Genomic DNA, 22,014 nt, shown 5'->3' on the forward strand with positions numbered 1-22,014 from the left:
ACAGTCACGTGGTACATTTTTTTACAATTGATGAATCAATATTGATACATTATTATCAAGTAATTTTCATAGTTTACATTAGGGCTTACTCTTTGGGTTGTATAGTTCTACTGGTTTGACCAATGTCTAATGGCGCATATCTGCCATTACAATATTACACACAATAGTTTCTCTGCCCTGAAAATATCCACTGTGCATTGGACAAGTTTAAGCATTAAATAATATAATGAAAGGGTATTTTTTTGACCTGTAAAACTCTAGGTACATGTCAGCTTGTCAGTGATCGGTTTTATTCACTCATTTATTAAACATAATACTAAGTACTGGAGACACAAAAATGACTAGGACACAGTGCACATTTGGTAGGAACAGGGAAATAAGTAAATTAATGACATCAGGCAAAAAGGAGGTTGTAGCAAGACATGAGGCTGGAGGGAATGACAAAAAACTCATGACAGGTCTTGGGCTTGCTGCTCAGTTGGTCTCTATTCTATAGGCAATGGAGTGTATGAAAGCTTTTAATATGATTTATTTAGCTTTTGGGAAAGATTATTCTAGAACAGGCTTTAGAATAGGTTGGAATGCTGTCAGAAGACTAATTATAAGACTCAGTTTATTGGGTAACACTTGATAAACATGTACTGTGTGCCAGGATTGTGCCAACAGCTTGGCATGAAGTACCTCACTTATTTATCTTCCCACCTGGGGCCAGGCAGCAGTGGCAGACTCTACACCAGTGGACATGAGGCAGATTAGACACATTTTAGAGATGTTAAAGAAACCAAAAGATAAAGGTTTAGGGGTAAGTATAGACCACAAGAGTTCATGACTAATTCTTGGGGCAAGAAATATAAAGTAGAAACAAAAGCAAAGCACAATTCTGCTAAAGTTGAGAAACAGAAAACTCAGAACTGAGGCAGCTTTAGAGCCAACAGGCTCAGCAGCAAAGGATTTAACCATACATGAGTGATCTTAGTTCTGGGCACCAGTCGGGATGCTGATGGACATCAGCTTGAATCAGCACTTGGCACCAGCACATGTCTCTGTCAGCATCAGCAGTGTGGTCAGTGATATGGACAGCCAAGCCAGGGAGACATGAACAGATGTGATGTGGGGAGATAACATTTTTTTAATATTTCCTAATTTATTTATTATTTCTCAGGAATTATTTTATCAGCAGCAGCATCATCATTTGCCTCTCTCCAATATTAAATATAGAACAAAAGAATGTGGCTAATTACCTCAGAAGATAAAACACAACAAGACCACGCTGTTGCTAGTCTATTGTAAACTTATAGCAAATGCACACACACACACACACACAGAATCTCTTGAATTGAAAGTCTTAACTTTCAAATGCAGGAGCCAGGTGTTTGATAAAGGAAATTTTTATTACTCTAAAAATGTTGAGTTAAAGACTAAGTAACCATCACCTCATGGAAAAGAGCTAATATTTCTAAATAAATAATATATTAGAAAGGGAATGAAGAATACATGAGAACCAGGTAAGTCTCACCCAAAAGTTTCAAAGTATGACCAGCTGTTATAAGAGCTTAACCTTCCAAGAGAATGTGGCTGCACCAGGTCAGGAGTTCTGGAGAATAAATGACTCCTAGAGCAGCCTGTAGTCAACAACTGACTGGTCTGTAACTATTCCTCATCCCTGACTAGTATAACAGAAGATGTGTTCTATGCTCACTCCCAGAGTTCCCATTAGGATTAAGTTCCAGTTACTGACAGAGGACACTTGCTTGATAACTCAGCCTCTATTGCATTCCTTCCCTTCTCTGTCCACTCCCGACTTTCCTACTGATGTTTCCGGGGCTCGCCTCCCAAATAAATTACTTCCACTAGAATTCTTGTGGGCCTGATCTGACTTGGAGAGAACCCAAAAAGACACCTTGTGACATGAGTTAAATAAATCAGTCTATAGCAATAGGGGGAGCAAGATGGAGCGAGTGCGTGGCTATGAGCCTTAACCTTCTCTGTGATAACAGAAAGCAAGGCCACCTTCGCATGAATTTGAGAAGTGGATGGCATTGTAGAAGAGCTGTTGTACGTAACAGATGAGGACACCAACTAGGACCACGTAGACAGATCACAGAACAGCACTGAGAATCTAGCTAAAGTTGGAAACCGCACCTGTACCGTCATGTGCTTTCACCCTACGTACAACACCCAGCCATCTGGGAGCTGGAGCAGAGAACCAGATGGTCAAACTGATCAAAAGTAGGAGACTGTAGAAAAGTTGCAGCATAAGGCCCATCAAGTGAGACAACTAGGTGTGCAAGAGAGTGACTGGAGTGATACACCGTGGCCCAAGGCAGACAGAAAAGCCATGGCAGGAGGGACAGAGGAGGGAGAAGAGATAAAGTTGAAGAGAAGAAGAAAGAAATCGGGTGAAGCTGTGTGTGAAATTTTAGATAGGGCTCAGAACTAAGGCATGATGAGGACTGGGACATGGCGGCTATGGGAAGGGAATGTTGTCAAATGTCTCAGAACTGGAAAGCCAATGTATTTGGTCCAATGACCATGAATTAAAATCAACCCTAGCCTATGGATGCAACACAAAACTGCTGTAGATTTGCCGATTGTTATTCTGGCTCTCCCTGAGCCCTCAGAGAAAGCAAAGAATGCCTTGTTTCCTCTTTCTTTTCTCTTTGCTCTCCTCTCTATCTTCTCCCCAAAAGTGGGTAGTTTGGGTTAGATGCTGTGACCCACTGCTCTACTGGTTTAACCACAGGCAAGAAAATACAGGTAAGCAGTTAGAAGTCATCACATGGAGAGAATTCCTGCCCAGAGTGTTGGGCAACATAAGCTCTACAATTTTTTCTGTTTCTGATTGCCAGATCTGCCGGGAACCTCGTTCCCCATAACTAAATGTAAAATGTCTGAACTCGTGAGCCTCACGCTGTTCTATCACCTACACGCAGGGAATGCTCAATAAACTCATATCATCGGGGTGAACAGCGTTTCTTAAAAGCCCCTGGTTCGCAGAAACCAAGGGCAGCTCAAATCGGATGAACACTGCACACCACTACATTTTAATTTTTTTCCTTTATTAATTTTAGAAACACAGAGAGATAGAAGGAAGTGAGAAGGACAGAGAGATAGAAACATCGATGAGAGAGAACATCGATTGGCCACCTCCTGCACGTCCCCCACTGGGGATCGGGCCCACAACCTGGGAATGTGTCCTGACCGGGATTTGAACTGGTGACCTCTTGGTGCATGGGTCAACACTCAACCACTGGGCCACACCGGCTGGACCACACCACCATATTTTAAACAGAAAAATCTTCTCTCCAGCTCCCAAGTCCACTTCAGTCTTTGGAGCTGTGAAATAATCAGTGGATCTAGCTGATACCTGTCCCCGTGGCTTGCTGCAAACAGACACATGGCTAACGTCATAAAGGCACTTCCCTTCCCCGCTCGAGTGTGCAGCATTTTGTAACAATAAATATTGCTGAAAGAACAAAAGTTCTGTCAAGTTCTCCCACCCCCTCCATGGCTGACAGGGTCTTGATTTGTGTGTGTTAATGCTGAGCCCAACTCCCTCTGCATTAATTACACATCAGTGACACATTCTCCTGTGCGGCCCTGGGGCTGATGACTGCACCATGACAGAGGGCAGGGGAGGCTGCGTCTTAACGACCTTGGCACACCTGTCCCTGGAGGCCCTAGGAGCCTGTGCAGGGACAATTATAAATACAAACACTGCAGCAGCCTTGTCTAGACTGACAAAGAAAATAAAATCTCTGCTCCAAAGGAAGGAAATTGCTGATGCTATATATTCAACATGCTTATGGAGAAAGTTGGAAGATAAACAACTGTCTGAGAAAAGAAGTTGAATTGGTGATATAATAGGAGCATCATCCTCATTTACATGCCTATTATGCTTTAAAATGGACAAGACTTTTTATCAAATAACTTATTTTGCCCTCTCTATTATAGCCGAAATTGTTTTTGACTTATAAACAGTGCCTAAGTCAGTGCCATACATGTAGCACTCTACAAACATTTAGTGTACAAGTGAATTAATAAACCAATACAAGAAGGGTGAAGTAAGACAAGCGTTCTCACTGTGCCCATGGAACCAATGAGGTGGCCGAGGTGCAGAATGTTTCAGGACTTGCTCAGAGTTTTACCGCTAAGAGGCAGGGCCCAAATTCGGTGCCTGTCTTTTTGCTTCCCAGACCCAGGGTCTCCCCAGTATGTTCACTCATGAGGGAGTTTTGCACGGATGTGATGACTAAGAGCACACATGTCACCGAACATCTTCACTGTGTATCTTCCCTCATCAACAGTGGTACGTATTCTGGAAGGATGCCTGCAGAGTGCTGGACTCCACTGACCTCCACAAAAGAGAGTTTTGTCCAGTGGCCAATCCCAGCAGATGGCATAGTGATTTCCTGCTGGCTGTGGCTGGTGGGGACCTGGCTCTCGAGGACCACCACCATGCACAGAAGCGGGCTCCCAGCCTGTGGCCTGGGGATACTATAGAGATGGAGCTTCCCAAGGCTTTATTAGATGCAGCATGTAAGCCAGCTTAGCCTCCTGCTGATCCCTGGAAGGACGGAATCCTTCCGCGGCTGATTCTGTCCTTTCCCTCCTATGGGTCTTCCAGGCCCCTGCAGTACCATGATGCTCTGGGATCCCCACCTGCTCTGAACAGCAGACCTTTGCCCATCAGCACCCCCAAAGGCGGTCCACTTGTCATACCCCAAAAGCTCATCAGATTTTCATTGCTCATCTGGAGTCCCTTTGACCTTTAGGATGCTTCTAGTCTACATTATTCAAAGTGTGGATTGTTTAATATCCATAATCACATAGGCTGGTCCTTTCTGGGACACTAGTGTTTTCACTGCATGTAAGAGAGATTCCAAGAAACCTGGATATATTCGATGTTTTTCCTTCTAGCCCCAGAAAGTCTGAATCTTTTGTTTGGGCGCAAAAAACATTCATCACAATCTGCCACTGGAAGTTGACACTGGATCTGCTAGTAACCACGTCACATACTACCTGAATAACCAAAGTCCACCACCAGAGAAGTGTGGAGAAGGGATTCCCCTGGGGACCCCACACATGCTTCTGGCAGCCGAGAGAAGGGGTGCTCCTGGAGAACTACCCAGCACTGGCGAGGCCCCTGGCTCAGCTAAGCTGTATCTGTTTCCACCGAAGTTGCCAAAGAGCTCCTGTACTTCTGATGTTGTGGCACCCAGCATGCATGCCCCGTCAGGTAGTAGCACCTGGGTTCTACTGGGAAGGCCCTTCCCCACTCACAGCTCATCATGTTTAGATAGAACTTAACTCCTGCTCTAGTGCCCAGGAACGTGTATGCCGCCAGTCAGAGCTCCCGATCCCTTGGGCCAGTGACTGCATCAGAGATGGGCATGTGACCCAGGTTGATCAAATCAGGCTCAATCCCTGGACACTTGCTGGAACTACTCAGAATGAATGAATCACTTTTGCCCTGGTTGGTTTGGCTTAAAGGTTAGAGTATTGGTCTTCAGACCAAAGAGTCACGGGTTCGATTCCAGTCAAGGGCACGTACCTGGGTTGCAGTTCGGTCCCCGACCCTGGTTGGGGTTGTGCGGGAGGCAACCAATCAATGTGTCTTTCTCACATCGATGTTTCTCTCTCACTCTCCCCCCACTTCCCACTCTATCTGAAGATAAATGGAAAAATCTCCTCGAGTGAGGATTTAAAACAAAAATAGAATGAGTCACCCTGGCCAGTTTGGCTCAGCGGTTGGAGTGTCAACCTGTGGACCAGAGAGTCCCGGGTTCGGTTCCCACTAGGGGCACGTACCAAAAAAAAAAAAAAAAAAATGCATCACTTTCCTGTCTAGAACTTCTAGTGATCATACATTTAGAAGAGAGGAGCCTAACTGAAAATTAATACAAAGTGAAACAAAGTAGAACCAAAAATGCAGCCACTGAGTCCTAAAGACTCAATGACCCTGATTTCCAATGACAGCAATGACTCAGGAATGGCTGGACCACACTATGGAACAGGAGCGCCATGTATCTCCCAGTATAGTTAACTTGATGCAATGTTATTCAACAAACTACATACTCTGCAGCTCATGTGCTGCAGCTATTGAGCCCATGTGCCCATTGAGCACTTAAATACAGCTGGTCTCACTTGAGATGTGCTGTCCACAAAAATCCACACCAAACTGCAGTCTGATGAAAAATGAATACATCGTGTCTCGTTAATAATTTTATTTTGACTACATGTTGAAAAGATAATATTTTGGGTGTGTCGGGTTCAACATGTTATTAAAATCAATGTCCTGGTATATACCTCTTGTTCTGGAATAATCCTGTATAGTGTCCTCTTCCACTCTAGTGTCCTGGTTTCAAACTATCCTGTTCATTTTTCATTAGTCACAGCAATTAAAAATTACACTCAGGCACACTTTTATTTTCATGGTGTTGAGACTGAAGGACCAGTATTATAGGCAGACTTCTAAGATGGCCCTCAAGATCCCCTGCTCCTGGTACTCTGTGTTATCCTCTCCCCTTGACTATGGGTTGGACCTGGTAACTTGCTTCTAATCAACAGGATACAGCAAAAATCATGGGATGTCACTTTTGTTTGTGAAATCATGTTGCTAGCAAACTCTATTGCCTCTTTGATTTGCTCACTTAGATAAGGCAAGCTGCTATATTAGAGGAGTCCACATGGCAAGGAACTGAGGGGTGGCCTCCAGCCAGCTGCCATCTAGGAACTGAGGTCTGCAGTCCAACAGCCCATTGAGAACTGACTCTGTAATTTTGAAAGTGGATCCTCCCCCAGCTGAGGTTTGACCAGACAAGAGTTCCAGCTGATACCTGATTGCAGCCTGGGAGATTCTGAAGCAGAGAATCCAACTCAACGGTGTCCAGGTTCCTAACCTGCAGAAGAGAAGAAACATCTCGAGATAAGAAATAGAAAAGATACAAAATAAGAAATATGCTGTTGTCATAAGCTCTTATGTTTTGGGGTAATTTGTTATGTAGCAATAGATAATGAATACAACTAGGTTAGTAAATAACCTAAGAAATTAAAGTCTTATTTCATGGAGGTTTCTTTCCGTGGATATCTGTATAGTACAGTGTTGCCTGCATCACTGATTTTATTTTGTTATTTTTTATTTTTGTTAACTTACCTTTATTGTTGAATATATTACAGATGTTCCTCCTTTTTCCCCTATTACCACTGATTTTAAAAAGTCAGCATTAACATATGAGCAGATGGAGGAAAAAATTGTGTGTATGTGTTTAATATTTAAGCATACCACCCCAAATTCTGCCAGATGTGTCTATCAACACAATCATCTTGTTTGAGTGATCATATTTGGTAACCACTTAAAGCCAACTTGATTGGGGCTGTTATTTGCAAATGTGGGAGCTGAAATGTGCATATTAGAACGTGTGGAGCCCCAGACTGTTTCAGTGGTCTACACAGTATACTAGGACCAGAGTAGTAGTAGAGAGTACCAGTACCTCATGTTATTCACTACAGAGGCTGTAAATGTGGTGGACTGAGTCTATTCCCAATGTACTGGCTTTTTTTTTCTTTAATAAAATAGTTACTCTACATTCTTGGCCTGGAATAGTTTCCCAAACTCTATTAAGTCGAAGTCTGTCAAAGTTGTTGATAGTTGGGTAAGCAATCTTAGTAACTGTATTGAACTTTTTTTTTATTACACTTAGGCATTCTGTGCTCCTCTGTGAAGGATAGTTATGCCTTTCTGGTCTTCCATTGTCTCCTGCAAGCAGGTGGGAATGCACCAGGGACTCCAGCAATGCTGATCATGCTGCAGTGTTTTCTAATCCAGCATCAGGGGCTGCGAAATTGATTTTTGTATTCCTTTCCTTGTATATGTTTCAGGTCTACGTGGACGAAAACACTGTGGGCAAGGATGCAGGCAAAACCCCCATGACATAATAGAGCCTGGTGCTACTAACAGACTTCCGTTAGGGAGATGTCTAAGGTGTTACCCAGGACATATCATAGTTCCCATATTTCTACTCAAAGGGACAATCTGCTTTCAGATTACAAATCTTTGGGGAAGTTTCCATCACCTGAAATTGATAGTGTCCATAGTGCACAGAAAGAAGCAGGACACAAGACAATCATATGCAGAAAGACAGAACTAGCTCATGTCCCCCAAAAGAAAGGACATTTTTAGAATATAAAATATCAGGAATATCCAGTCACTTAAATCACATTTCTCAAAATGAGTAATAGTTAAAGGACATACCAGAAAGAAACTATCCCTACTAACATATTTGATGAAAGATCTGAAAAGCAAACTTTAAGCAATTATATGAGGGAATAGAGAATTTCCAAAAGCTATATGCTAGCTTAGATTAACAATGTAATTCCAAGTTTTTTCTATCCCCCCCCCCCTTTTTTTCTCATCTGACTGCTGCTCCAGTTCCTAAAGTACATATGTCTTGGTGCTTGGCTACATGGCGAGACCTCCAAGACGTCCTTTTCTTCTGTGTATGTACAAAAGAGGCCCTAAAATGTTTGTTAAATGAAAAACTTCTTCACACTGGGGATGTGGGGTTCACCCAAGGCCCCTTTCTGTATAATAATACATGGTATTACTTCCCTAGGACCCCTCTCCTGATAAGAGACTGTGGCTGCCCTGGGGCAGTTTGGCCTAAAAACCTTAGGAAACGATGTTCTTGCCACATGCTGGGAACAGGAAATTCCATGATACTGAGGCTGCTCAAAATACTCATGGGCTGTCCTTCCTTTGGTGTGACCACCTCCTTTCAGTCCCCTCGCTTTTCAGCTACCTGTTGTAAGCAGCATAGCCCATGGTTCAGAAGAAATCATTAGCACCTTCATCAACACGGGGGAGCTTTTGATGTTTCATTCGGGCCATGCTCCATTTTCATCTTGTAGATTCTTATCAGTTTGCAATAAATGGCTCTTGCCAGGGAGCCCTGCAAGTCCCCAGATGTATTCTGTCACACTCCACATCTGGGCATCTGTTAGATCACTGACCTCTGTGTGTGCACTCCCCATGGCCTGGTGGTTTCATATCCACTGTAGATAAGCCACAGAAAAACAATCCCCTCACCCAATGCAGAGAAATGAAGGATGCCATCTTTAAACAACGAACACAAAATGAAGCCATAAAAATGAGGTAAGATAAAAGGGAAGTTACCTTTACCAGGTGGCTCGCGTGGACAGATGGCTCTGTTTCCTACAAACTGTAGTCATTGAAAAGGTTTCCTCCGCCCCCTGGCCAGGGAAGGGCTCTGTGATAAAAAGAATTTTGGTGCTATGGCTAGAAGGAGGAAAAACAAAACTCTATTCCCGTTAACTTGTAGTAATTTCCTCTTTAATTACTGTCAGCTGTCTTTCCTTCAGACATCTCAGAACCCCAAACAAAACCCACCTAGGTCCCACGCTTCCACAAACGGCACAGGACAGTGCAGGGGTGAGGCCGCCACCTCCCGTCCACGAACCGCTACCTCTATGCAATCATGCCATTGGAAATTTCAGTCACTTGTCCTTTTCTTCTTGACCACTTTATAAGAAAATATACTCAAGTAACAATAGCAAATACAGAAAAATGTTCTACTTACACATGAAAACCAATTTGTGTTCATGCCCCAGAGTTGAAGTTTTAGTGATGTAGAATCCAAGGTGAAGTTACAGAAAGAGAAGAAAGACGTGGAAAGCAGGAGAGACAGAAAGAAAATGGTAATAACTGCAGAGGCCATGAAGTGGAATCCAGCTTCTCTTCTGGAGGGACCCAGAGTTACGATGTAAGTCAGGTATTACACGGGGAAAGAAAACGACATGTATGCTCATGGGATGCACAGATGTGGTCACATTTGGGGAGCTGAAAACCTGAGACAGCAAGGCTGCAACAGAACAGATGATGGCCTGAAGCTGGAACAGCCGAATGACCTTTCTAACAGATCGCTTCTCCCCACATAGAGGCCATCCATTAGGCTCTGCCTCACCGCAGCTGGCTGGCAACAGGTACGGTGACCTGTCTTGTCTTTCCTGATCTACAGCTTCTCCCAACTCGGCAGAGTGTGAAGGATGAAAGAAATTCACTTTTGCGGGCAAGAGTCCTGAACCCTGTGAAAGCTTTGTGACTGCCAAATCCTGTGACCTGGAACATGGGACTTCACCTCTGAGTCTCAGTTTTCTCAACGACAAAATGGGAATCACAGCTGCTCTTTTGTGTTATTCAAACAATAAAATAAAAAGTGTTCCCAGCCCGCTGTCTTGCATTATCACAAGAAAACAATAAACATTCATTTCTTTCCTTTCTTTCTTTCTTTCTTCTTTTTTTTTTTTTAATCCTCACAGGAGGACTTATTTTTTTTTCCCCATGTTTGTTCAGATAGAGTGGGAGGGGGAGACAGTAAGAGAGAGAGAGAGAGAAAAACATCAACTTGAAAGGGACACATCGAGTGGCTGCCTCCCACATGATCCCAACCAGGGCTGGGGACAAACTGCAACCGAGGTGCGTGCCCTTAGCGGGAACTGAACCTGGGTCTCTCTGGACCACAGGCCGATGCTCTAACCACTGAGCTAAAACTGGCCAGAGTCTTTCCTCTTTCTTACTCTCCAAGACTAAGCTCTACTGCAAGTCACCAGGATGCAAAATAACTCAGTCCCCTAGTTTTATAAAATTTCTTTGCCAAGGACAATTGATTAAAAAAAAAAAAAAACAGTGAGTCAGGAACCCCACACACAGTGGGCTAGGCCTCTGGTTTGCAAACATGATTTAATTAGCTCAACTCTTCCTTAAAAGAAACCTTATGTAAAGCGCACAAAACTCCACCAAGTTCAGACCTGGCTCTTTGCCTTTCTACTCCTCTGTGTGCAACCCCACTAGGGAAATTCCTCCTCAGAGTTCAAAGACCTTGGACTTGATGTCTCTGCTTGCTCACTTTAACTTGTGAATACCATTGACCCATTTTGTATGTGTTTTAGGTGTTTTAAAAATATAAATATTTTTCTAATAGCAACTGTAATTTTAATAAGCCCTCAACCCTCAAACAAAACTCAGAAACACCTGCTACAATGTCTGGAATTCCACCATTAGAAATTGAATCCTTTGAATCTTAAAAGCTCTTTACGTATTTTAGTCCGCTATGACTTGTAAACTCCCTGGAAGGAGCGGTGCCATTTTTGTTTTCATCAGAATTCTTGACCAGTCTGTGAAGACAAAGCCCAGCCCAAATGATCACTGCTCAAGACAGAAAAAGGAGTAACCAAGAGGAGCAGAAAGGTAGGACTGGAAGGACTCAGCCTCTGAATAAACCCCGTCCTCTCACTCTGAGATTTTCTATTATTCTCTAAAGGGACCCAATTTCATGTAGTGCATAAGACAACGCCTATTTCAAGTCTTGCATTGCCTTATCATTTAAAGCAAAAGGTGTGTTTTAGGTGTTATTTCAAAACTAAAGTGGCCACTTATTATCTACTGTTTTAGGCTAAGTTTCTAAGCACCATTTATTGTTCTGAAATGTTGCTATATATAGGATATAGTATATGAAGAAACAACTCGAATTCATGTCTTAAAGACGTGAACTAATATGAGGGAGAAGAGCTCGTCGTGGGGATGTCCATAGAGGAGGAACTGTGGCAAACTGCAGAACTGAGGAAGGTTCTATTTCCCCTGCTGTGTGGAATAAGGAGAACGGTCCATGAAGCTAAGCATGGGTGTGTAACACAGAGCAACTTCATAGTCTCCTTTTTAATCCTCACCTGAGGATATTTTTCCACTGATTTTCAGATACAGTGGGAGAGAGGGAGAGAGAGAAATATCAATGTGAGAGAGACACACCGACTGGTTGCCTCCCACACAACCTGGACCAGGGCCAGGGACCAAACCACAACTGAGGTACGTGCCCTTGACCAGAATTGAACCCGAGACTCTTTGGTCTGCGGGCTGACGCTCTAACCATTGAGAAAAACCAGCCAGGGTACAACTTCATAGTCTTTTAATGTGCAGGCACATAGTTTGTTTGTTTCCCCTTTTCTGCCCCCTCTTGATAACAGTCTTTACGAATTATTACGCAATGTGGGTTCTTGAAGTGAATGGGGTAAAAGCTGTGCCCCTCCTTCTTCTCCCTGCGAGCAATCTTGACCAAGCATCTCCAACTGGGATTTCAAAAGTAGTCAGCTTTCCTGTAACATGACACATATGTGTTTCTAAAAACCATCATACTACGCAGTATTGTGCAATAAAATGACAAGGCTTATGGAGGAAATGGGGTTGAAGGCATCACATTCGAGAACTTTGTCAGTGACACGTAAACAAATGCTGGGAACCAAAGAGAAATGGTAGATGGTTTTGCACACCTTAGCTGGTTAGGAACAACATCAATGGGACGATACACATGGTTCTTTCCCGTGAGAGAGACTTGAAGATTGCCTGTGTCAGGGGGTGTTGGAAAAGTTGCAGCCTGCAAATTATAGTGCGATGGTGGAAGGGGCTGTCTGATATCAGAATGCTGGAAGGGCAGTGGTGAACGGGTGTAGTCGGGGTGTGTGTGTGTGTGTGTGTGTGTGTGTGTCCACTCCTCCCCAGCAGATCCAGCAGAGTGCACTGTCTGCATTCGCCTGCTTTTCGCTGGAGACAAAATCCTGCAGAAGCAAATGCAAAATTCTCAGTGTTCCAATGATCCCCAAACAGTTCAATCACGTTGGAACAACTCTGTGTTTTCAAAACAAGTGTTAGAGCGCAACTGACTGTATCTAGAATTTTTAGGTTCTCATTTCTCACTCTCGTCCTTCATTCCACTTGCAGAATAAATTATCCTGAACGCAAATCTCGTCTTTTGTTTAGGATCTATCAGAAGAAACGAAGTCCCAAGGAATGTTTCAGATGATAAATGAGGCAGGAGTTTAAAGGGCAGAGAGATTGCTCGGCTGGGGTGGCTCAGTGCTTGAACATCGACCCCTGCACCAAGAGGTCACCAATTCGGTTCCCGGTCAGGACACATGCCCAGGTTATGGGCCTGATCCCCAGTAGGAGCATGCAGGAGGCTGCCAGTCATTGTTCTCTCTCATCAATGTTTCTATCTCTCTCTCCCTCTCCCTTCCTCTCTCTCTAAAAATCAATAAAGAAAAATAAATTAATTAAATAAATAAAGGACAGAGAATGTGGTTTGTTCAGGGCCCTATCAAGGTCCCCCTGATGAAGCAAAAGTGAGCCTGATGTGAAACAGCAGAGTAAGGCAGGCAAGGTTAGACAAGCAGTGGCACCATAGGAGCCAAAGAATAACCCAGACATAGGACCAGGTTCTGCACCTCTGGATACAGGTCTTGTTTCTGAAAGGGGTCAAGGCACCCAGGAGTATGCAGCAGGAGGCCCCCCTAGCTGCCCCGATGCTGACTGGGAGAATTTAGGAACATGTCCCAGATGTCTCTAGCTGCCCTGTTTAACTTGTTAGAATATCATCCATGAACTTCCTAGACCTTTCTCTTAAGCCTCTAACTATCTTAAGGAGTCTTGTCATGCAAGAGCCAGGAACACAGTCATTAGGGCATCCATCTCCAAGCATTTGATTGAGCAATCACTGTGTTCAATGCCACTTAAGTAGAAAAAAAAAAAAAAGATGACAATCCCCATTCTTAAGCATCTGGCCATCACTCCAAGCTTCTCTGGATCTCAGGGACCCTCTAAATTATAGAGCTTGTCTCCTGTATTGACAGCTGCCTCCACCAGAGTTTCTCAGCTATTGTATTTGGAGTGGTACAATTCTTTACTGTAAAGGACATTCCTGGGCATTACAGGACAATTAGCATCCCTGGTGAATACTTGCCAAGTGCACCCTGGGCACTGTGAACATCAAAATGCCCCCCTCACATGTTCAAACACACCGACAGGGGGTGAGGAGGCTCCCTGGGTAAGAGCCACTGCGAACTGGCCTCTTGCTCAGTCTCAGCCTCCCTTGTCCCTGAAGACCAGATGGACACTCAAGCTGTTCCCATTTCTTTACCATAGAGAGAACACAACGGTGTGGGGAGAGCGGGAAGGCCCTGCAGCTGGAAGAAGAAGAGAAAACCAAGAAACTCTAAGGGCTCCTCACCTGTTTCCTCACTCTTATTACACATCAAATTTTAGTATCATTTAGAACAGGCCCATAAATTGGGGTTTTTTTATTTTTTGTTGTGTGTGTGTGTGTGTGTGTGTGTGTGTATGCGGGCGTGCGTGTGTGTGTTTTCCTTTATTGATTTTAGAGAGAGGGGAAGTGAGAGAGAGAGAGAGAGATACAAACATCAATGAGAGAGAACATCGTTTGGCCGCCTCCTGCATGCCCCCCACTGGGGATCGGGCCCACAACCTGGGCCTGTTCTCTGACTGGGAATCGAACCAGCGACCTCTTGGTGCATGGGTCTACGCTCAACCCATGAGCCACACCTGCCGCACCATAAATTTGGTTTTGATAAGGAAATTGACATAGAAACATGCCCTTGGTTTGTCTTCTAGTTTGAGGTTAGAATTTGTTTGTCCAGACTGTTCTTCCTTTGCCTGTTTCGCTACCACTCCCTGCTGTTCCCTGACACTGGGGCAGGAGCCTGAAATCTCTCTCCCTCGCCGCTGACTCCCCCGTCCCAGGGTCCATGGTAGCTCGGGTTTGTTGCTGACCCTGTTTACCAAACATTTCCAGGTCTGTGCTCTCAGGGGCACATGGTAGTATCGTACTTTCAGCCCATCTCCGGGTCTTCAAGGCTGCATAACTAGTTCCGGTCAATACGCTGCAAGCATTTCAATGGATAGTTCAAGAAAGTCATTGTCTTTTCCCTCTGTCATGACAACAGGCAACGTTCAGGGTGGGGCAGGATGTATGTGTGGGTCCAAAAGTAAGAACACAGTGGAGCAGAAGCCACAGCCGGCCTGACGTGGACAAAACTGTGAGCAAGAAAACATTGTGAGTTGTCATAAACAACCAAGAGTTGGGAGATTTTGTCATGGCAGGCTGGTGTGCCCTATCCTGACTAATACCACATCTGTCTTTCCCCCACAGCTGCCCCTGAGTCAGATCTCAGACACCTTGATGGAACAGAAGAACCCCTTCTCGAATCCACCCCCATGTCCAACGAGTATGCGGGCCCATCGTCCCAGCCCCCCGCGAATGAGTGCCTCCTCGAATTTTTTAATTTGCATCATTTCACCTCTCTCGCTCCTCATCCCTTTAGGAACATCAGTAGAACTGGCTCCAAGATATTTTTTCTTTCTTTTTGTTTCTCTCTCCCCTGTTCAACTGCCAGTTTCAGAATGCTAGAATGCCTACCACAGAACCTGGCACAGAGCTAACAATACAGAGATATTTGTTCAATAACTGACTTTCATAACCTAGTGCCACAAACAAAAGGGAGAGAAATTACCCAGGAAAACTATTTTCTCCTCCAGAAATGCTGGGAAGAATAAGGAGTAAGCATACACAAGAGTGGAGGGGAATATTTGTGAAAACATACCACATGCAGAAAAGTTCGAAAAATCAGAGGGGATTATAAACAGATACTCTATTACTAGCATAATACAGAAGAATTTTTTTTTATCAGCAAGAAAACTTCTCATTCGTTACATCCTGTCCCATAAGTTGCGATACTTCATCAGCTATCAAATAAAAGACTTTATCTCTTTCCGGGTCGAGGGTCATCAAAAAAATCGGCTCCTAGTTAATATCTTATGAATTCCAGGATGAGTCCAGAGGGAGCTGCTCAATAATCCAAAAGCTGGTTGCATCCCACTCAGCTGTCCCAGACATCCACTGTGACAACGTGATATGATTTTGATCCAGCACAGCATTGCTCAGTTCCCATGAATCTTTGGGGTCATTTGCTTGCTGATAGATTAACGTAGTGTAATAATGTAGTGTAATAATCACATTGGAAATACACTGCCAAGTGTGTGCACTGCTCTAGAGGCTGTACTGAGCACCCAAGGAATGGTTTCTCCTTGGGCGGCAGGGGTGGGGGGTGGGGTCATATAAGCACATTTAATAAAACTCAAACAAATGCTGGGGAAGCAGAGGTCAATCTAAAACATGCCGCAGCTGTGTCCTCTGAGCTCAGACAATCTTGTTTCCCTCACCTTTTGGGGGACACCATGAACCATAAGAAGAGCTCAACCTGGGGCTAAAATAATAGTAATTGTAGTGCAAGGGAAAATTGTGCCAGGCACCGTGTTACACAAGTTTATATGCATTACCTTCGAGAGGTGATCTAGTGGTTGAGAGTGGGGACTCAAGAGCTACCCTGGCCTGGCTTCACCTCTCAGCTTGCTACTGATTAGCTGAGCAAGTTACTTACCCTCTCTGTGCCTGTTTCTTCATGGGTGAAGTTTCCTTACACATAGATTCGTTGTGATAATTAAATAAGTTAATTTATGGGAAACATTTAGAACAGTGTCTGCCATATAAGTACTCCTCAAGTATGTTTTGTTTTTTGGGGTGAGAGGGGTTAATATGTTTTTATTGATTTTTTTTAGAGAGAGAGGAAGGAAGGAAGAAAGAGAAACATCGATGTGAGAGAGAACCATTGATTGGTCGCCTCCTGTACGCCACCTACTGGGGATAAAGCCTGCAACCCAGGCAGATGACCTGACCAGCAATCGAACCCGAACCTCTCAGTCCTTGGGACAACACTCAATCCACTGAGCCACACTGGCTGGGCCTCGAGTATGTTTTAATCTTTCCTTAGAGAGATAAAGAAAGAGGTGGATAGAGCTACCTATGAGTGTGTGTATGTGTATTTATATATATGTACATGTGTCTGAGAAGTATGATCAGTACATCCATTTCACAGAAAAGAACCTGAGGTTCATGAGATAACAGGAACAACTTTGTGTGAAGCCAGCAATCAAATCTGAGACTGTCTTATGCTAAGGGACGCATTCATAAATAGTAGCATGCTATCAACAAATGATTATTAGTCATCAAGTATTAATTCAGTACTTACTATGTATCAAGCACCCTTCTAGATACTGAGTCATGGTGGGACTGTCAGTCACAGCCAAAGCTGGGCAAAATGATGAAAGGAATTCCCATATGTGGTTTTTGTGTGTGTGTGTTCATTTAGTGATGATCCCACCACGAAAGTTACGCCCTTGGACTCTCTGCTATAACTCTTACACCTCACTCAAATAGACTCTCCCTGGGCAGCATGCTAGAAAGCTTTCCATATTCTCAGACCTGTTGCCTTGATCCCCATTCTCTGAGAGCCATTCCCTTTGTTAAGTAGCAGCAAGCAACTCTGGTTAACTCAGATGGCAAATATGGGGGGAGGGGGCAAAAGTAGGTTTATTCTCATATTATTATTTTTTAATTGTTGTATTATTTTCCATAGAACAACTGTAAATCTACTTTTGCCCCACCCTATAGTTCTCCTCCTGAAGGAAAACAGAATGGGAATCGGTAGGTAACCCATAGGCAAGTTCAAAGCAAAGCCTTATTGGTGATGTTGGAATAGATTTCTAAACTGGAGCACAGAATGAACTAAAGGGGCTCTTCCAAATTCTAAGAGAATGCAGTTCAATATGCTAAGACCACATTCTTGGAACGGGCTCTAAAGATGAGATTTCTTGAGCTACAGTTACATTGGAAGGAGAATCCACTTGATAGAATTTAACTTTGGGGGTTACCTATTTTCAATGTCCCTTCATCGATCATAACAGATGGCCAGCCAATTCACTACCTCACACAGTGGCCCTTTTGAACTTGGCAATGTTTGGTGCTCACTGTCTCTATGTGTTATTCTGGTAACAGAAAAAAAGAACCTCTCTGTGATGTATGTGATTCCACATACAATAAAATCAGAAAATAAGTCTTGTGTGTTAACTACAGGAGTGGTGTTCACACAACCAAATGCAGCCACCTTTAAGGAACCTCATCCTTTTCCTTCAAATAATCCAATTGTCAGATCCTCATCCAAGTTATATAATGCTTTATAATTTTTTAGAAGTTTTTTAAAAAAAAAATAACTTTAAATTTTATATTTAAATTACAGTTTACAGTCAATATTATTTTATATTAGTTTCAGGTGTACAGCACGGTGGTTGGATAATTATACACATTACAAAGTGTCTTCCCCCAATATTTCTAGTACCCATCTAGTATTATACATAGTAATCACAATATTATTGACTATATTCCCTATGTTGTACCTTACATCCCCATGACTATGCTGTGACTACCAATTTGTTCATTGTAGCGTTATGTACAATAGCCAAGATATGGAAGCAACCTAAGGGCCTATCCATAGACGAGTGGATTAAAAAAACAGCTGTGATACATATATACAATGAAATATTACTCAGCCATAAAAAGAATGAAATCTAACCATCTGAGATGACATGGGTATTGTTGCTAAGAGGGTATTACGCTAAGTGGAATAAGTCAGTCAGGGAAAGACAAATATCACACGATTTCACTTACATGTGGAATCTAAAGAACAAAATAAACAAAGAACATTGAAACAGACTCATAGACACAAAGAACAGACTGACAGTTGCCAGAGGGGCGGCAGGTAGGGGACTGGATGAAAAAGGTGAAGGAATTAAGAAGCTTCATTATTTTCAAATTGATCTCCCAGTCTCTCTCAGCATGTCTCTGTATCTTTCCTCATAGACGAGCTGTCAGAAAAGTACAGGCTTACTGCCACTTCCTTTTACTCTTTGCCCTTCAACTGATAACAAAATGTGTCCCACTCTCTCTCTCCAAGGCCACTGCATGTGTCCAGGGTGTATTTTCAGACTGCTGCTTGGCCCTCTCATGTCAATCACACTCACATCCCCACTTTGAGCCCTTTCCAAAACCCAGGCTTTTGTTTATGGCCCCAGTGCTAAGCATATCCTTGTCTATCTGGAGATAACTATTCTTCAAGTTTCTATCATAGAGTTTAGCTATATATCAAAGCAGAAAGATTAAATATTAGCTGGAGGGTAAGGTGGAGACTACGACTTTTTAAAAAAAGAAATGTAAGATATTTTAGTTCTGCTGTTAGAAATGATCCAACAGAACATGAAAAAATTAATCATATAAAGGGAGGGATATTTGCAGGAACAAATTTCTCACAAAGGCAAGAATTCATGAAACGCCATTAGTTAAGGGAGGGATCGAATTTAATCTTTTCCCAGAAGAAAAAAAAAAGGAAAATCTTAACCTGAAAGCTTCTGACATCTTGAGTAATCTTCTAAGAATTTTAAATTTTCACCAAAAAACTATTTGATGTTTACCATAGTTTCTTTCAATGTATTTGTATACAAAGCGATCTCAACAGCTCACCCTCCAAGTCCTGATGAAATGATTGCTTTCGAACTGAGAGCGAGGGTTCACGTTCCCAACACTGGCCCCTAACAAGACAGACGGAAGCAAAACCTCTGAAGCCTCCAGTTTACTACAGTCATCTGTAAATCCTGAGGCAAAATGTACCAGCATCCCTCGTGCTCCTAGGAGAAGTCAGATCCACAGTTCTTACCCACTTTCGCAACCCCTGGTGTATATTGTCCATCATGTACATCCTTGCGCTTGACCCCAGACTTGAAAGAGACTGTCCTGGGGACAGTGGACACAGCAGGGCAGAATGCAGAGCTGTGCTTTTCTGTTTGTTCTTCTGCAAACGCGCCCCAGCTCTTCCTACGTGCACTGAAACTCCAATCCTAAATAGAGACGCCCATAGACTGGTTTTTAAAAGGTCTGTGCTGGCGGGAGATCACATCCACAACACAAGGCCATTGTAGAGCCAAACAATTCTATTGCATGTGTCTGGGTGCAGGCGGGATGAGCCAAAAATGGTTCAACCTCAAATAATTGTTGGGATGTAGGTTATATACTCTACTTTTAGCTTCCGGCAATTCCTGCTGACGTACTCTGCCTGGCCCATTGTCCACTTTGAAGTTGGACTGGTCTGGTATCTCGTCCTACATCTGCTGGGTGAGTCTTGAGGATAATAAAGGTAATCCTCACTCAACAGAAGGCTTTCAGTTTCGGCCTTTTTCAAGCTTTTACCCTTACCCTTTAAAAGGTTATTAACCCTTTCAGTTTGTATTTCTATTTGTTTTTATTCTTGCTTTTAACAAGCATTTGTTACATACCTACTATGTGCCAGGCTCTGTGTTTAGTTTTGGTGTTGGTTTTTTTTTTAATTTTTTTTTCTTTATTGATTTTTAGAGATAGAAGAAGGGAGAGAGAGAGAGATAGAAACATCGATGAGAGAGAACATCGATTGGCCACCTCCTGCATGCCTCCCACTGGGGAGCAGGTCCACAACGTGGGTATGTGCCACGATTGGGAATCAAACCGGCGATCTCTTGGTACATGGGTTGATGCTTAACCAGTGAGCCACAACCGCTGAGCTCTGAGTTTAGTTTTTAAACTCAAGTACACAAGGTGAAAATGCATAGGCCCATGCCCTCAAGGAGTTTGTAATATAAACAGAGCAAAATGGGAGCTAGTCAAGGGCAAATCAACAGTATGAAGTCTCATGACCAAGATGGTCCAATTAGGCTGAGGAGTGACCTCCAGTCCTGGCTCAGGTTGGGGCTGGGAAAACATACCTACAAAGGCCACACATAAATCTTGAAGTGAGTTCCAAAGGATGAGCAAGAAATACCATACAGAAAAAAATAGAAATATTTCCAGTTCTTAAATTAAAATAATTGTATCTGTAATTTCTCATGTAACTGAGTAACGGATATATGCGTTCCCATTTTCAAATTGTTTTTAGCCAAGAAATTGCTTTGATTTTCTTTCACCAGTCCAGAAGTGATAACCAAGGGCCTATTCCATTCTATGTGATGGAAGACATCAGGAGACAGTAAGGTACATTCCTAGTTCTCAGACAAAGGAAGGCAGGCTTTGGAGAAGAGGGGAAATGTTAGCTCCACCTCAAAGAAGGAGAAGGAGCTTTTAGAGCATCAGAAGCAAGACTGAAGAGGAGGGGAGGAGCAGGAAAGGCCAGATCTGCCTATGGAGAGAGATGGAAGTTAATACAGGAAGCAGTTCCTATGGGCTTGAAAACTCAGAGGTGACAATGAAGACAAACTCCTCCATAGACCTGCATGAACATATCCTGAGGGGCCCTGGTTGTCCTGTTGGTTGGGGCTGAGTTTCCCAGTGGAACTGAGCCTGCATTGCCCATGGGTTACACAGGTCCAAATCCAGCTTGATTCTTCCAGAACAGACTTAGTTTTCATTGATTATAATAAACTGTATTACAAAGGAGCTTTTTGCCAACAAAGCTATTTTCACAGGTCAGTGTTGGCTCACTGTAAAAATAAAACTTTGTTAATCTGGTTGCAAACAGTTCCTCTCTAAGAAAAATTAGATGCATTAGGAGAAACTTGGTTTAAAGGCTAATGGGCCCTGGCCGGTTTTGCTCAGTGGTTAGAGCGTCAGTCTGCAGACCAAGGAGTTGTGGGTTCAATTCCAGCCAAGGGCATGTACCTCGGTTGTGGTTCATCCCCAGCCCTGGTTGGGTCGTGTGGGAGGCAACCAGTCAGTGTGTCTCTCACATCAATGATTCTCTCTTTCCCTCTTACTCTCTCTCCTTCTCTTTCTCCCTCCCTCCCACTCTATCTGATGATAAATAGAAAAATATTTGCCCTGGCCGGTTTGGTTCAGCAGTTATAGCATCAGCCCGCAGACCAGAGAGGCCTGGGTTCAGTTCCCACTAAGGACACATACCAGGGTTGCAGTTTGTCCCTGGCCCTAGTTGGGGTCATGTGGGTGGCAATCACTTGATGTGTCTCTCTCACATCGATGTTTTTCTCTCTCCTCCTCCTCCCTCTCTCCCTCCTGCTCTATCTGAAGATAAATGCAAAAAAAAAAAAGGAAGGAAGGAAGGAAGGAGGGAGGGAGGGAGGGAGGGAGGGAGGGAGGGAGGGAGGGAGGGAGGGAGGAAGGAAGGAAGGAAGGAAGGAAGGAAGGAAGGAAGGAAGGAAGGAAGGAAGGAAGGAAGGAAGATCCTGAGGTGAGGTTTAAAGAATAACAAATAAACAAATGCTAATGGTGTGCGCCCGCTCTC

This window comes from Molossus molossus, unplaced genomic scaffold (assembly GCF_014108415.1).
Source record: "Molossus molossus isolate mMolMol1 unplaced genomic scaffold, mMolMol1.p scaffold_m16_p_15, whole genome shotgun sequence".
Lineage (NCBI taxonomy): Eukaryota > Metazoa > Chordata > Mammalia > Chiroptera > Molossidae > Molossus > Molossus molossus.